The sequence below is a fragment of the Perognathus longimembris genome, chromosome 7 (assembly GCF_023159225.1).
Source record: "Perognathus longimembris pacificus isolate PPM17 chromosome 7, ASM2315922v1, whole genome shotgun sequence".
NCBI classification, from domain to species: Eukaryota; Metazoa; Chordata; class Mammalia; order Rodentia; family Heteromyidae; genus Perognathus; species Perognathus longimembris.
The window spans coordinates 49252308-49258131 of NC_063167.1; the positions used below are offsets into that span (position 1 = coordinate 49252308).

Here is a 5824-nt window from a genome sequence, read left to right on the forward strand (position 1 = left end):
ATACTCAAAGCAATGGTTTACACTTAATTACCATAAGCAGAAAAAATTAAACAAGTTTGAAAAGCCTATTTGAAATTCTTCTGATTTAACATTGTACTTGTTACATGTTCTTTTAAAAACAAACCTAATTATCAAATGTATCCTATTGTGATGTTTCTTGGTGAACAGTGATTCTTTCTGTGAGCTCAGAGCCACACCGAAGTGCTCTCCCACTTGAGCCACTCTCAGCTTCCATGTGATATTACTTTATTAGGTAACATTATCCTGTGTTCTTGTGTCTTTTTTTTGGGGGGGGGGGGAAGGGGTGGGCCACTAACTGGGGCTTGAAATCAGATCCCTCTCTCTCAGCTGTCTCTCAGCTTTGTTGCTTAAGACTGGCACTCTAGGGGTTGAGGAAATGGCCTAGTGGCAAGAGTGCTTGCCTCATATACATGAAGCCCTGGGTTCAATTCCCCAGCACCACATATACAGAAAACGGCCAGAAGTAGCGCTGTGGCTCAAGTGGCAGAGTGCTAGCCTGAGCAAAAAGAAGCCAGGGACAGTGCTCAGGCCCTGAGTCCAAGCCCCAGGACTGGCCAAAAAAAAAAAAAGAAAAAAAAGACTGGCACTCTATCACTGGAGCCACACCTCCACTTGTTTTGTTTGTTTGTTTGTTTGTTTTTGCTGGTTAATTGTACCTGCATTATCTCTGTATCTTTTCTGAGTACATTGGAAACTGTATATGTATACAGCTATTAGAATTAGGAAACTGAAAGGGAATACCAAAATCGAGAGACACAGGGTAAAAAAGACAAACGATTACGCAATACTTGCAAAACTGTTTGGTGTAACTGAACTGAACAACTCTTGGGGCGGGGGGGAAAAAGGGAAAGGAGGAATGGGGAGGTGGGAATGAGGGAGGAGGTAACAAACAGTACAAGAAATGTATCCAATGCCTAACGTATGAAACTGTAACTGCTCTGTATGTCAGTTTGACAATAAAAATTAAAAATAAATAAATAAATAAAAGCTAAATGCTCTGTGTTAAAAAAAAAAAAAAAGAGTCTCACAGATTTTCCTGACTTGGCTGGTTTTGATCTCAGATCCTTAGGTCCTTAGATCTCAGTCTCCTGAGTTAGTAAGACGATAGGCCTGGGCCACTAGTGCCTGGCTCTTTGGTCTTTTTTTTTTTTTTTTTTTTTGCCAGTCCTGGGCCTTGGACTCAGGGCCTGAGCACTGTCCCTGGCTTCTTCACGCTCAAGGCTAGCACTCTGCCACTTGAGCCACAGCGCCACTTCTGGCCGTTTTCTGTATATGTGGTGCTGGGGAATCGAACCTAGGGCCTCGTGTATCCGAGGCAGGCACTCTTGCCACTAGGCTATATCCCCAGCCCCTCTTTGGTCTTTTTTAATTCCAATGACTACTCATAGAGGTCTCAGCCAGATATTAATTTTGTAAATTTAAATGAATATTAGCATCAAAGTTTAGTATATTCTGATTGGTCATAAATTATATACGTGCTAGGTAAAAGTCTACTTTTATATGTTTAAATATTTATCTGAAATGGTAAATGTATTGAGTTGCTGGATGCTGGCCTTTCATACCTATAGTTCTAGCTACCTGGGAGACTGATATCTGAGGATGACAGTTGAAAGCCAACCCTGTCAGAAAAGCTCACAAGACTCTTATGTACAATTAACCAGCAAAATGCTGGATTTGGAGCTCTGACTCCAAAGTTAGAGACTACCTTTGAGTGAAAAACGTAAGGGACAGTACTCATCCTCAGTTAAAAAACAAAAACCCTTAGCAAAACCGAAAGAACAAAACAGATCCTTCTATAGCTTAATGGGTATGCTAAAGTCAATAGTCTATAAGTCAAAAAATATAATTTATTTTTGTGCTGGCACCTCTGTAATAGTGTGTTTTTTCAGCAAAATTAACTTTCATTTTTTCCTGGAGAATTTAGGAAGTTGGAGGGAAAATAAAATCCTTTTACAGAGCTCCATCATAGAAAAGTAGAAATAGGACATTTGACTTTCATTTGAGCAGGTAAACTGTCCATCTTCAGTACTCTGCCTCGTAGTTAGAGTGAGGATGCTAATGATGTTGCTCCATGGACCATTATGAAATCATATGTGTAGGACTAGGAATTTGGCTTGGTGGTAGTGCTTCTATAGCATGCAATAGGTTCAATTCCTTAGTACAACATAAACAAAAGGCTAATAGAAATCACATATGCATTTGATGTTCAGAATAACTCCTCCCCCAATTGTCAATTTGGGGGAGGGTGCTTTCACTAAGTTATGTGTCTAAGGTTTTGAATGTTTTTGAATTTCATTTGTTTCTTTATTGTCAAAGTGAAGTACAGAGGGGTTACAGTTTCATATATAAGGCAGTGGGTACATTTCTTATCCAACTTGTTACTTCCTCCATTATTTTTCCCCTCCCCATTTCCCTCTCCCTCCCATGAGTTGTACAATTGTTTTACACCAAATGGTTTTGTAAGTATTGCTCTTGGAATGGTGGAAGGACTTGGAAAAAAATCGTAGAAGGTGAAGTGAGCCAGACCCAAAGAAACATGGACAGTACGGTTTCCCTCATAGGGCATAATTAGTACATATTTAGGTTAATCAAAGCAAAAGATCACAAGAGCCCAATAGCTATGCCCATGTGAAGACACAAGATGATGCTAAGCAACATGAAATTCATGTTATGCAAACAAGTGGCATATCATTGTTGTAATTATTTTCAACATGCCATGTGAAACCGTACCCTTTTTTTCCTTTTTTTTTTCCTCTTGTGTTCCCTTCCCATGGTTTTACCCCTGCTATCACTGTATCTGATCTTAGTACCCTGGATACTGTATATATGTTATTAGAACTAGGAAGGGAAAGGGAATACCAAAATTGAGAGACAAAGGCTTTGTATTTTTAAGCCAGGCAAATAAAACTATCCATCTCACTCTCTTACAGTTTAGATGCAGAGCAATTTCTTGCAGTTACTATGTAACAGACTATTCATTTGATTATTTGTTGTTCAGGTTGGAGGGGGGCTGGTTCCCATTTTAATTATCTACAAGTTGTCATAACCAACTGGTTAGAGATTTTTAAAAATATTAGAATGTTAGAAAAAATCTGCTATATGAACTTACCAAATATTAACTAATACCATAATAATAATTTTTTTGTATTGTGCTAGTTCTAGGGCTTGAACTCAGAAAATGGGCACTGTCTCTGAACTTTTGGGCTCAAGGCTAGTGCTCTACAACTTGAACCCCAGCTCTACTGTTGGGTTTTTTGGTGGTGAATGGAAGTATTTTTGGTAGTTAACTGGAGATATAATTGTAATGGACTTTCCTGCCCAGGCTGACTTCCTAATGTGATCATTAGATCTCAGCCTCCTGAGTAGCTAAGATTATAGGTATAAGCTGCTGATGTTCAACAATAAATTTTTGTTCACATGACAAAGGTTTTACTCTTAAGTGATTCCCAGCATAACAAATAACATGCAATATGTTCTTAAGTCCTATATCATCTAGTAATTTTGATTAAACTAACAGCAGTCCAAACAAGTACATTAGTATTCACTGCTCTAACACTTAGCCAGAGTGGACTGTTTTAAGGCTGGTTGCTCCTTTGTATAAATTACAAATCACTACCTACTGAAAAAAACCCACAAAAAACAAAAAACTAAAAAAGCCCCTGACCTTTAAGAAAGTATATGGGAAAAAATATTTAACCCACTTCTTTCTTCAATGAAGTACTTATTTTGTTTGATCCTATAAGATCTAAGAAAGAGAAATTATGATGCTAACACATTGCTTAGGCTAAAAGGCATGGGAAAACCTGACAACATATACTCATTAAATCTCTAAGAAATAGGAGGTATAAAGATGAACCTTTGAATAATTGCTAAATTTGTAGAAAGCAATTAGACTGGCTACTCTGCAAAAAGTAAAGGGACTTACTAGAACACACAGAAATAATTTAATGTCTTTCACAGAACAAAGCTGACCTTCGCTAATACTCCATAGTCCATGAGAACGTCTACCACACCTACCCATGGATAAGCACTTCTCTTGGTCCTATCCATTTATGGTGTACTTCTCGTGGATTTCTGGATAGCTGTCACCCATAAAGGCCAAACATTTCCATAAAACTTCCTCCTCGTTCAGCCAGGAGTACTTGTGGAGGATGGTCATCTTTTCCTTGGTCTCCTCCACCTCACTGCTACAGCAGCCATGGGATCCCAGGTGCTTGAGGCCTCCCACACCTTCTGGGCCAGGCGATTCTCTGCACACAGCAGTTGCTGGATTCCCTGGGACTGACCAGCCATGGCATAGCCATGGTGGCAGGGATGCAGAGCCCCAGGAGAGGGAGCCTCAAAATCTTTTAAAAGTATAAAATAAGCTTAAAAGTTTCATCACCACCAAATAGCAATAATGATCACTATACTATTATGATAAAGTTTGAAATTATTCTTGTTATAAAGGGACCAGAAAAAGAAAATTTGCTGGAGGAGAAAAAAGAAGAGTGACATTCATCAAGATGCACTGTGCTCATAAACTTCCATGTTGAAGTAAAACACCTTGTACAACTATTTAAAGATAATACAATAAAAAAGGATAAATAGATCATAAGAAAAGACTTTAAAAACAAAAAAAGTGCTTTTATAAAAATTTTTAATTTGCTAGGAAAAGAGAAGTTGGGATGGGTACAGATGATGAAAGGGTGACACAGATCAAGATGCATTATATACATGAATTGCGCTGATAACCCGAAGAAGCTTGGTGCAACTATTTTATCCATAAATGATGACCATAATCAAAATTGTGATATTGCCTTGAAACATTGACATGAGGATTCATTATTGAGAGAGAATTGTTAAAAGGGAAATTCAAAGTGGGCACTTAGCTAATTATAGCAGATCATAAAATAGGTCATTTTCTGCTGGATCCTAATCTAAACTCTTGGTTCTGTGGGAACAGCAATGTAGAATGATCCATTCCCCACCCCTGCCTGCTCAGTCTTAGGGGAAATTAGAGAAGTATTTATTTTGACTGCCTCTGTGCTCAATATGTTGCAACCAAATCTGGTTTTGCTTTGTTAAAGCAAAGGACACTTTGAAATTCTTTGCCTGATTTTCTCCCCCCAATTTACTTTATTGTTGTTTTAGAGGTGATATACAGCCGGGTTACCTTTACATATATCCTGGAATAAGTGTATTTCTTTTCACATAGTGCATCTGTTCCTTATTCTCTTCCATTCCCTCCCTCCCACTCCACCCACGAGTTGCATAGTTCATTTTCATCAATGTCCGATGCAACCACTCCTGCACTTTCCCACATTCTTTTCTCTGATTCTGTAACCCTCCTCCACCTTCCCTCAGATGTGGATGTGGATACACTGTATATAAGGTAAAGAATACAGAGTCAAAAAAAAAGAGAAAAAAAAACAAATTAAGAAAAATGTTCTTTGCACATCCTTAGAGTTCATTTCAATATGTATAGTTTATATGCATATGAGGAGGTACTTGTCTATTGAACCTTTGTGATTCTCTCCTAAGACTATCTTCTTTTGGTCCCACTGTAGGTGAATATATAGAATTCTGTGTAATGTGTCATATCCCAGTGCCTTTTACATCTAATTTCTCCACATCAGGGAGCACATGTGCCATTGTCTCTCTGATCTTGGCTTATGTCACTTAACATGATTTGTTCTGGTTCTATTCATTTCCCTGCTAATGGCATTGTTTTATTCTTTAAATGGCTGTGTAAAATTCCATTGAATATAGATACCACACTTTTTTGGATCCACTCATCTATTGGGGCATTTGGGTTGTTTCC

At 38.2% G+C, this 5824-nt stretch overlaps 1 pseudogene; it reads right to left on the reverse strand.

The window, feature by feature from the left end:
- Positions 1–3792: 3792 nt before the first annotated feature.
- LOC125355297 lies at positions 3793–4542 on the reverse strand (annotated as a pseudogene).
- Between the last annotated feature and the right edge of the window lie 1282 nt (positions 4543–5824).